At 47.5% G+C, this 12,467-nt stretch overlaps 1 protein-coding gene across 1 annotated transcript in view; it reads right to left on the reverse strand.

Moving 5' to 3' along the window:
- LOC108802508 (GTP-binding protein 1-like) overlaps nt 1–12,467 on the reverse strand; it is a 63,360-nt gene that overhangs the window by 46,473 nt on the left and 4,420 nt on the right. The window lies entirely within an intron of this gene.

The following is a 12,467-nucleotide window of genomic DNA, read 5'->3' on the forward strand; positions in this document are numbered from 1 at the left end:
CCCCGAATGGTTGTGGTCAGAACCTCTGTGATTGCGCTTAGTAGAGACGGCCGGAGAGGTGGACGGGCCTTGTGCAGTGGAACGGGGGTCTTGTAGGCCTAGGGCAGACATCTTGGCCTGAGTTTCCTCCAAGGTGGTGCAAGAGTGTTGTCTTCCTCCATATGCAAAGAAGAGGCGAAAAGGGTACCCCCATTTGTATGGTATCTGGTGTTTGGTTAGTATCTCAAGGTATGGTTTCAATTCTCTCCGCTTGGCGATGGTGGATGGGGCCAGGTCGCTAAAAAGCTGGTACTGGTGGCCCTGGAAGATCAGTGGAGCCTGAGAGGCCTTGTGTCTGGCAGCTGTAAGGAGCGTTTCCTTGGTACGATAATAGTGAAGCTTAACCAGTAAATCACGGGGTGGTTCGTCTGGTTTCTTGCGGGTCAGTGTGTGATGGACCCTATCCATTTCTAGGCGTTCCGCCGGTAGTTCTGGTGCCAGTTCCTGGAAGAGAGCTAGTGCTGTGGAAAACAGGTCTGTGACATGTTCTGGTAGGCCGCGAATTCGCAGGTTCGAGCGGCGGGACCTGTTCTCCATATCCTCCAGTTTGGATAATAGGGTCTTTTCATCTCTGAGAGATTCTAGCTCTTTCGCCTGATCTGTCAGGTCAGTGTTGAGTTCGTCACATCTGTCCTCAAGGGCCGCCGTGCGATGTCCAATTTCGCGGATCTCTTTTAAGAGCCGATCAGTGATCTGCTTGGATTGAGTGTGCAGCGCTTTCTGCAGCATAGTATCGAACTTCTGTAAAAGTACAGATTGAGAGCGCTTTTGCTGGCGTGGGGTAGCTAGGTCCTCATCATCCATATCACTGCTAGAGGCCGATGCAGCCTGTGAGTGTGCCGTACGTGTGGTGGGAGCTGGCGCCATTTTGGCCGAGGCGCGAGCTAAGGCCTCACCTTTTAGCTGGCTCTTGGATCTAGATTGCGACATAGCGGGCACCGGGTGTCCCTCCGAAGATAGGGTGAGTGAGTTTCGGCTATTTAGGAGCTATATGCTCCGTGCTGATGTGGGTTTTGTCCGGAGGAGTTGCGGAGCTGTCTCACTTACCACCCGTCATCGACCTGCGCGCGCATGCGCCTCCGTTAAAAATAGTTTTTACGCTGTGTTGGTGTTGTGATAAAATGATACAGGTGTATATTTAATTGCAACACAAGGTATCACAACGCATGGCAATGCGTTACAAAGCTTTGCCATGCGCTGCCGCAGTTAATGTTTTTTAAAAGAAAAACATTAAAAAAAATAATGCACTGCGATGCGTTTTAACAACGCACTGCAGCACATGTGCATGGCGTACACCACAATATAGTGCACGTGTATGTTATGTGTGTGGGGGGAGGGAGGGATTGTGCTTTTTTTTTTCACATTTTTTAATAATTTACATTTTTTACATTTATTTTTACATTTTAATTTTTTTAAACCATTTTTTACTTATTTTTTCATTATAATTTTTTACTGTTGGAGGGGGCTACGATGAAATATCTGGGGTCTGAACCCCTGACCCCTGACATTTCCCTTTTGAAATAGAAAAAGAAATTGAGGACACAGACTCCTCAATTTCTTTTTCCGCAGCCTCAGCACTCAATGAATGGGAAGCACTCAGTACAGAGGCTTCCCATTCATTCAGCAACTGATGACAGTAAACATTTTTACTATGATCAGTTTATGAATGGGGAGAAGCCTCTGTAGTGAGTGCTACTCCCCATTCATAAATTTATGAATGAACAGGAAGTGATGTAAATCACAGCCTGTTCATTCATAACCGGGGACACATAGTACTATGTGCCCCCAGTTATTTACAAACACCGGAGTGATCAGACGATCGCTCCGGTGTTTGCTCTGCACAGGAGGATTGATATCAATGATATTTATCGATCCCCCGCTCGGCCACGTTACAGAGCCGCTGTCATCCAGAAACTGACAGGATGACAGCGGCTCCGATCAATATGCCTCTCTGCCATCCTGAATTGCGCTCGTTCCCCCGCCGGTGATTTTACTACGGATTCCCGCTGCCACAGACCCTACAAGCAGGGGACAACAGCGGGGATTCATGTAGTCTCTCATCCCTGGAGCGGCTCCAGGTGCCCGGTATTATTGCTAATAGCAGTCATATTAATTTGACCTGGCCAGCCGGGAACACCTTTTGTTCCTCCGTATGCCGTACGTCCTTGACAGGGAAAAGGTTAAGGGAGTACTGTCATTCTAGTACAAGTGCTTTCGGGGCCGCACAGGGTGCCCTTCATAAGGCTCAGAATGTGGCCAAAAGCGCTTATACTGGAATGACAGTACTCCATTAAATCAAGGGACTTTGAGGGGCGTGGCTTGCCGATGGACCCGTGTAGACGCGTCTACTGAGAGCTCCCGCAGCCGACCCGAGATTCATCTCCCCGAACCGATACACGCCGCCAAACTGACACCTGATGGGCCGCAACACACCCCGCAGAACCGGCACGAGACCGAAAGCCTCGGGCTCTGCCGCCACACAGCGGATTCCGCCGTTCTTCCAGCGTCCTCCGGACCCGACACAGGAATCCAAGATGGCTGTCGGATCCGCTCGTGGAGCTCCGTCCTCATCGCCACTGGGGTCTTTGCCATCAGCTCACACATCCTCACCCGGGGACCCCCCTGGGTCAGACATAGATGAGGACATAGACGGGGATATGCTTCCCCCTGCTCTCAAAGGTTGCCTCCAGCTATTGCCCACTAAAAATGACATTGAGGCCCTCTTTGCCAGACTGGAGTCCGCCCACAGGCCGACATGAGGGAGATTCGTGAGGGCCTGCAGTCCTTCCACTCTCGCCTGGATGTTATGGAATCCACTCTCCCCCCCATTACCTCTGCTGTGGAGGAACTCCGCTCGGTGGTCATTGCCCAACATTCCCACATTGCTGACCTTTATACTCCCCTGGATGACCTGGAGGACCGTAGCCGCCGCAATAACATCACAATACGCGGCCTACCTGAAGCTACGGGTGACTCCGACCTTCTAGCCTACGTTATAGGGATTTTCAACACTATCCTAAATAAACCAGTGACTGATCATATTGAAATTTATAGAGTCCATCGCACCCCAGGATTTCGGAGGCCCAACAACACAGCCCCGGGACGTACTCTGCAGAGTACACTTCTTTGGCTTGAAATCTGAAATCCTGACTAAAGCCCAATCTGCCGGGTCCCTGGATTTCGATGGCGCCCAAATATCTCTGTTCCCGGACCTCTCCAAGCGCACCCTAGCCAAGCGCAGGGCCCTACGCCCCTTGACCAAAGTCCTGCAGGAAGCCAATATATACTACCGTTGGGGATATCCTTTTAGTCTCTCGGCTAAACATAACAGACGCTTTCATACTCTCCGCTCGCTGTGAGACGTGGAAAGCTTTAGTGCTGCCATGGGAATCACGACACCCGCCCTGGGTCAATGGCCGGACCCAGGTCTTCACCTCCAGCCATTCTCACCACCCACCCTGGAATGGGAAACGGTCGCCCCCAAGGCCCCACGGAGGCCGCAGACCCACGCCTTCCTCATCTCCTCCTTGATTTGCCTACAGGTGACTACACCACATCCTTGGATCTTCCATGCGACCATACCCTGAATTGTAGCCCGCCTTCTTATACTACCTCCCATCAGTTGCCTTATCGGATGCTGCCTGATGTTCCTGCCATCGACCTGTCCCTTGACCTAGGTCATCCTTCTACACACTTCAGCCTCCACCGAGACTGTGCGCCGAGTATCCCCCACTGGACTCCTTGGTGCCCCGCTGCCCTTTACCTCTGGACACAGGCAATCTGTTACTGGATACACCTGACGTTATCCACCGTATGGTTTGATTTGTTTTTATCATTGCAGTTGTTGTACCTCACTACCGTCCCCCAGATGCCTTCCCGGGGGACTCCGTGGTGACCCGCTGACCCTCCTCCAATGGACACAGGTTTTTCCCTCTAACCCTCTTTTTTTTCCCCATTTATTTTTCTTACACACGGTTACACGCTACAATTTACGTCATTCTCCATATGGTTTAAATTGTTTTTGGTAACTGCAACCGTCATATTTCCAATATGTTATAGTAGGCTACATTGCTTGTTAGATCCTTTTTGGTTTTATGTGTATCGGTTCCTCCTCCTCACTCACGCTGTCCTGGTGTGATCCGACACAACTCGGGTCAACGAGGACACTCAACTATGTTTACCCCCATAGGATTTGTTCACCGTCAATCATATGGGGGTAAACCATCCCTGGATTCTGGGACTCGCGGTGCACACGTTTAGGGATTTCTCCCTTATGTTAGTTGTAATACGATTGTATTGTTTACTTTTTTTTTTCTCCTCCCTACCTGCTCTCTTTCTCTGCCCTTCTCTTCCACTAATGGCTCTCTTGCCTTTACCCTCTTTTCCCTTATCCTCTCTCTTCTCTTCGTCCCCCTCCTGGAGCATGTCTGGGAGTATGCAGTATCGCTTGTCTTCTTGTTCTTGCCTACCCTTCCCAACGCAATGGCGTCACTGACCTCCTGTTCCCTGAATGTACAGGGATTTAATAGCCCAACCAAAAGATCCCAATTATTATACCATCTTCATAAACAACATTCCCAAGTTCTATTCCTCCAGGAAACGCGTTTTAAATCCGACGCGCTTCCCCGCCTTCCCACTAAATATTACCGTACATGGTACACCAGCAATAACCCTGACAGTAAAACCAGAGGAGTGGCCATTGGCCTTCATAATTCACTTCCAGTGGAGGTCACGGACACACTGGTTGACGAATTAGGGCGCTACATTTTCCTCAGATGCTATCTCTATGGTAAGGTATTTACCCTGGCTAATATATACCTCCCAAACTCGTCACAAATCCAGACGCTCCTCCCCATTTTGACTAACTTAGAATCCTTCACATCTGGTTTTTTGATATGGGGGGTAACTTCAACTTCGTCTTTGACCCCACTTTGGACTCCTCATCACTTAAAACGCATGTTTCCTTTTCTGCCATCAACTCGATTAAATTCCACCTACATCGACTACAGCTCGTTGACCTATGGAGAACACTACACCCAACTACAAAAGATTACACTTTTTACTCACCTGTTCACCGCACTTACAGCCGTATTGATTATTTTTTCGTCTCACATTCGCTACTTAGTTGGCGCTCAGTCTCACATTGGCTCTAAATTATGGTGAGACCATTTCCCCCTTTTTTTTACCCTATCCGTGCCTGACACATCTAGACGTTTCCCCACCTGGAGATTGAACGAGAGTCTATTACGTGACCCTGTCATGCTCTCTGATGTTCAGAACAGTATAACTTCCTTCCAACTTGTCCACGCACAGGATTCATCCTCTCCTCCTCTTAAGTGGGAGGCTCTGAAATGTGTTGAGGGGCATCCTATTTAAGCATGGGGCTCGTCACAAAAAAGCAAAATCGCAACAAATCACGTCTCTCCTGTCGGACATTCGTGATCTGGAACGACAGCATAAATCTAACCCCGATCCTGTGACCCTCCAGAAGCTGTTGTATACTCGCTCCGAACTCATGCGGATTAGATCCCTTTCCCACGTGCGATATCGGGATGCCACTCTCCGCACTTTTCATGAATTTGGGGACAAGTGTGGAAGGTTATTGGCTAGATCAGTCAAGTATAGACAGGCACGCACCTTCATACCTAAAACCACCTGTCCTTTACAAGGTCGGGCCACTACCTCTGTACAAATAGCCAAAGCATTCCACCACTACTACTCCTCTTTATACAACATTGCACCCGATTCCCCCTCCCCCTCTGGACCATCACTTGAAGACATCAGCGCATATATTTCCTCTACCGGCTTACCTACTTTATCGGAATCTTCTATTGCCTCTCTCTCTGAACCCTTCACCTTACTGGAAATCACTGGGACCATTGACTCCCTACCCTCAGGTAAAAGCCCGGGCCCGGACGGTTATACGTCGCTTTTCTATACTCAACTCCAAGACTCTCTATCACCTATTTTGTTATCCACTTTTAACGCAATATCCGATTCCTGCCCCTTCACCCCTCAATCTCAAGAGGCCCACATTACTGTAATTCCAAAAGAACATAAATACCCATCGAATTGCGGCAGTTATTAGACCGATTTCCCTCATCAATATTGACTTAAAAATCTACGCAAAAATTATAGCCAACCGACTCAAATCAGCTATCCCTTCCCTGATACACCTGGATCAGGTGGGCTTTGTACCCAATAGATAGGCTAGAGACAACACCATAAAATCCCTAACACTTATGTCCTGGGCAAAGAAACAGAACATTCCCCTTTGCCTATTATCTATTGATGCATAAAAGCCTTTGATCGCCTAAGCTGGCCCTTCCTCTTCGAGGCCCTTACCCAGATTGGCCTCCCCAGAACATTACTTGCTAAAATCGCGGCCCTATATGATAAGCCCTCGGCACGGATCATAGTCAATGGTATCCTCTCAAACCCTATCCGAGTCCATAACGGCACACGTCAGGGTTGCCCACTCTCACCATTTCTATGTCAGCTAGACGCAAGCTTAGCCTGCACCTTGCGGATCTAACGCGCACGGATCTCTATAACCGAAAACAAAACTTTTTTGAAACTGGGGATAAGAATGGGCGTCTGCTGGCAATGTTATCTCAGGCGGCCCGGCCTCAAACGGTGGTGGCTGAGATTCGCCCAGACCCAAATATATCTGTCACAGCCCCGGATGCTATCCTGGAGGTATTCAGGCAGTATTACACCACCCTTTACTCATCCACGCTGCCGGTGGAGGCCCAGTCCCCGGACTTGGGATCTCTACTGGACTCAGTAGCCCTAGGATGGTTGACGGATGGGCAGAGAACATTTCTGACGAAGCCTGTAACTGAAGCTGAAGTGCTCGCAGCCATATGCTCATTTCCTAATGGGAAAACACCGGGCCCAGACGGACTGTATTATTGTATGCATTGCTATGCCTGGTGTCCTCATGGGACACAAATAGCGTGCACCGATGTGCCTTAATATGTAAAACAATAAAAAGTTGTATAAAAAAAAAAAACATGTCAAGCCTTAAAATTGCGTGCGCGCGCGAAACCTCAAAAAACGATAATACCCAAAATTGGCCATAGAGTCTCATAAAATCTTAAAGAGGCTGTTCATATCTGCCAATGAAGTAAAGCCTTGAAGACAAAGTAACCTCACCCAGGATTTCCCTTTCTCTGGGATTTGCATCTTTATGCTTCCATGCTCTAACATGCAAGCAAAAGAAAAAAAGTGAGGGCAGGTTTACACCATTTTTCAGACCAGATCTACAACGCAGTGCATTAAGTCTTTCCCGCATTTGGAAATTATTATTTTGTGCTTAAAATGGTCTTACAGGTGCGTTCCAGTGCGTTTGTATGCATTTCTGATGCGGTGTTATGCGTTCCAGACCAGACAAAAAAAAAGGAGAAGCAGTATTTTTCTGGTCTGGAATGGACTGCTTTGGTGTGAACAGATGCCAGAAATAGCATAGTGATACATTAGGATGCATTTTGGGTCCGGAAACAATCTGGCCTGGTGGTGATGCGGACATGGTGTGAATGGGCCCTGAAGTTCACTTAACCCCTTCGTGACAGGAGACGTACACTGTACGTCCCGCCACAAAGTGCCTAAATGACTGGCCACGTACTCCGTGACCAGTTATTTGAGGCTCTTTAATGATGGTAACCGCCGATTCTCCCATGGGGGCCGTTTGCCAAATTTCATACATCAAAATAAAATTTAACTATATCCGATATGGTACTACGGACCCCAATACACACACAATAAGTCCCTATTCATATCTGTAAGTTTAGGTGCAATTAGGGATTCCTGCGTCAGGAACTTGCGTTTTTCTGCAGCAGGAATGCCTAATCTCATGTTTAAAAGAGACAGCTGTAGGGCACGGTCTCACAAACATCGACGCTATGGGAGGCCCATAAGGCCACGATTAGGGGCCATTGCATTGCATTAGCGTCTAAACTTAAAAAAGATAGGCAGGCCATCTAGTACAATTAGAACGCTTAGCATTGGCACCTTCCAAAAATCTCCTCCGTGCACTGATCAAGACTAGAACTCGGTTACGTCACCTAATGACCCATAAGGTGGAGATGTCTATGACATATTTGAGGCAGAGGTATTATGAAAGGGGAGACAAGCCACATACCCTGTTGGCCCGTAGGCTGCGTGAAGAGGCCAGTAGCAGGGGGCTGACGGCAATTAGAGACGCGGGCGGCACCTTACAATACCACCCAGATGTAATCGCTAGAGTATTTAGAGAATACTATAACGATCTCTATAATTTAACGGGCCCAGCTTTTACATCAACTGACATCCCATGTACAGAATTACCTGGCGGAGTGGGATACGCCGGAACTTACAAACGAGGCATTGGGTGCCTTAAATGCGGACATTACTCCAGAAGAACTTCAAAATATTATTCGAGCCCTCCCTACAGGGAAATCACCAGGCCCAGACGGTTTCTCATACTCATACTATAAGACGTTCACAGATGCCCTTCTCTCACATATGGCGGATACGTTTAACGGTTTTCTTCATGGAGAGGCAATACCATCGTCGTTTTTGTCATCCCACATAACAGTGTTTCCCAAGCCAGACAAAGATCGTAAACTATGTACGAACTATAGACCCATTGCTCTCCTCAACTCGGACTAAGATTTTTACGAAAACCTTAGCGAACCGCTTAGCTCGGCTGCTACCGGCACTTATTCATAACGACCAAGTAGGCTTTGTGCTAAACCGTCAAGCAGGGGATAATACCCGCAGATTAGTAGACCTGGTAGATATCATCAACAAAGAAAAGCTTGGAGGCAGTGTTAATTAGTCTAGACGCCGAAAAAGCTTTTGATAGACTCAGTTGGCCATTCCTACACGCAACTTTGTCACACATAGGGATTAGAAGCCCCTTTGCCCGAGCAGTTCAAGCTCTATATTCCACTCCGTCAGCGTCCATAAAATTGCGCACAGCAACCGCTATACCCTTCCAGATACGCAATGGTACCAGACAGGGGTGCCCTCTGTCCCCCCTTTTATACGCTCTCTGCATTGAACCCCTTGCAGCGCGCATTACGCAAGTCCCCTGATATTGCAGGAATACCAATAGGATCACAACAATTTAAACAGGCTTTATTTGCGGATGATGTCATACTCTCTATAACATCCCCACAAAAGTCTCTGTCATATTTAAAGGAAGAACTCCATAGATACTCCATGGTCTCTGGATATAAACTAAACCTGGGTAAAACAGAAGGGCTCCCACTTAATGTAACCCCCGCCACCTTAACCTCATTGCAAAACCTTGTTCCCTTCCAGTTGGAAAAGTGATAAAATTAAATATTTGGGTATTTTTATTATAAATAATGTACACTCCCTATATGCGGCCAATTATAAGCCACTGTTTCAGTCATTACGATTTCAACTGCAGAGGTGGAGGTCATTGAGACTGTCATTTACAGGAAGATTAACTTCAATTAAGATGACAACCGCCCCCCCCCCACGGGGGGGGGGGGTCAGGCACTGCCACATTTTTTTCCACTATTATCAGGCAGCCCAATTAAGAGTAGTCCCGACGCTCTCAAGGTTTGATCCCCCCCACGGGCTGGGCAAGGATAGAGGGTTTGTAGCTATCGCCAATTCACCCCAATGCACTTTTATGGTCCAACCCGGTGCAAGTATCCAGGGATATTCTGCTCTCCTCCACAAGGCTTACGCTAGAAATATGGAATAAGGTTAAAATTACTAGAGTTCTGGCGACGGCTGGATCATCATTGACTTCCTTTCTGCTGAATCCTAGGCTACAGTCAGGCATCTCTAGGGAGTGGGTAGAGATGTGGCAACCCAGAGGCATGTTCCACCTCAGAGACCTACTGGACAGAGTTACTAACAGGCTACAGTCATTTTAACAACTTAAAGAGAAGCATAACCTCCCTACCAGAGCTATTTACTCGTATTTGCAAATTAAACACTTTGCCCAATCTCAAAAAACTTGATCTTGCCCTTCCGCACACCATTTGAAACACAATGTTTGGCACCCCACTCCTCCAGGGGCATGATTTCCTTTCTCTACAGCATTTTAAACGAAGACCCAGTAGCGGGCACGGTTGACTTGCCCTATATGCGGAAGTGGGAAGGTGCCCTGGAAACTACGATCTCACCCAAACAATGGGAAAGCTAATGGAGAATGGAAGCAAAGTCATCAATTTGCTCGATTTATAGAGAAAACCAGTACAAAATAATGTACCATTGGTATCATACACCAGACTTTCTCCATACGCTTAACCCAAAGCTCTCCCCGAACTGTTGGAGAGGCAATGGTGCCAGAAGCACCTTATTCCATATATTCTGGGCTTGCCCGAAACTACTGCCCTATTGGGGGGAGGTCAAACATACCCTGGAGCAGTTGGTGGGGCGAACGCTTTCCAACCACCCCATACACTACTTACTAGGCTTGCCCTTCCCTGGACTCTCTAGGATTGATAGAAAGCTAGTCATGCATATCCTCACAGCAGCTCGCTGTCTTATTCCACTACAATGGAAACGGAATTACCCACCTTCTAGACTAGAACTATTTGCTAGAATCAAGGACGTCCAGGTGATGGAGTATTTAACAGCTAGGCTGAACAATACAATTGGGACACATGAGGAGGTATGGAAAGCGTGGCATGCCTACGAAGTGAACACAGACTGAAGGAGAGGAAGTGGCTGATTGGAGACAGAGGTATGGATTCAGTTAGGGACTACTCAGGAGGGGAGGGATGCGGAGGACAAAGGCTTGGATGGAGACCTGGTTCATGATGTACATTTAGATTGTCATCCTGGAAGAAGCTCGTATACACTTTCCTTTCTTTATTCTTGCTAAGTTATGTATGTATTAAATAAAAGTTAAAACGCTTCAAGATAAAAGGTTATCCGCAAGCCATAGAGCTACGTAAATAGAGAAATGCTGGAAAGATTGAAACATAGTCCATACAGTAATGACAAGGTTTAAAACTATAAGAATGTTATGATGTAAAAAAAAGCGACTACCCCATTTTTGTGCTTAGCATGGAAACAGCCCTCTGATATACTGCGGGACCTTCTACATAGACTAGGCCTCCGCCCGACCTCGCGTTGTTTCAAGCGATGCGTGCGGGAGGCCGACTTCCTGCACTGTTTTTGGTCATGCCCTATCATCAGAGCCTTTTGGTCGGAGGTCACTTCCTTCATGGAAACCGGCCTCGGCTTCCCTAATATTTGTAACCCCGCGTTCTGCCTCTTGGGTCTATTTGGGGAACTGACATTGGCCTCAAGAACTCAGACACTCCTCCGCCTCCTTTTATTCTATGCCAGGAAGACCATCCTCCTGGTCTGGGGTAGCCCGACTGCTCCCTCCCTGAGCGGGTGGAAAAGACTAGTTGATCAGGCATTGCCCGTCTACAAACTCACGTACGAGCAGAGGGGCAACCCGGCACGTTTTGGGCGTATCTGGGATCTATGGCTGTCCTCTAGCACATCTGTAGAGATGGGGTGACATACTGAATACACTCTCATTCTTTAGCCTACAGACCTCATTACTAGTCCTCTGAAGCCCTGATGTATTTTGTACCGTATTGACAACATGTGGCTGAGTCCAACTCCCTATGTACATACTCTGTGTTGGACTACCACGTATTGAATCTTGTAACCAAATACTTGTGTAGCCTTGTAATCTTATGTTTTTCTGATCTGTGAAGAGGATGTAGATACTGCATAATTGTCTGGGTTATGTTGACCCGAGTGCTGTATGTATGAAAATTGTTTGTTTGTTATTTTGTTGTGTCTCTGACACTTGGAAAACTCAATAAAAAGCATCTTTAAAAAAAAATTAAAAAAAATATATATATATATTTTACTATCAACAGGTTCTGAATGGGGAGAAGCACTTCTTGTTCATTCATAACTGGGGACACAGTACTGTGTGTCCCCAGTTATTTACAAACATTGAGGTGATAAGATTATCGCTCGAGTGTTTGCTCTGCACACAAAGGATCGTTAAATATCACAGATATTTACCGATCCTCCGCTCGGCCACACACAGAGCCGCTGTCATCCTGAAACTAGCAGGATGACAGCGTCTCATGCTGCTCGATCACCGTGATCGAGCAGCTCCCTCCTCCACTAACCCCCCCCACGGCCGGTCATTTCTCCTCGGATACCTGCTGCCTCATCCCATAGAAGCGACGGAGAGCAGCGGGGATCCATGGAGAAACAGATCCCTGTCTGGAGGGCAGAGATGCTGCAGATGCCAGTGTGTGACAGCTATTAATTTAAAAAGGGGATAGTCAGGGGAACCGTTCTAATACATGTTCATGGTCGCTAAAGCAGAACGGTAAATGCCACCAACATAAGGCATACTGACGTGGCAGGCTGGAAACATTTTTGTTCCGCCATATGTGTCTGTGGCAGGGAAAGCG

This window comes from Nanorana parkeri, unplaced genomic scaffold (assembly GCF_000935625.1).
Source record: "Nanorana parkeri isolate BGI_ZX_2015 unplaced genomic scaffold, ASM93562v1 scaffold2905, whole genome shotgun sequence".
Classification (NCBI taxonomy): Eukaryota; Metazoa; Chordata; class Amphibia; order Anura; family Dicroglossidae; genus Nanorana; species Nanorana parkeri.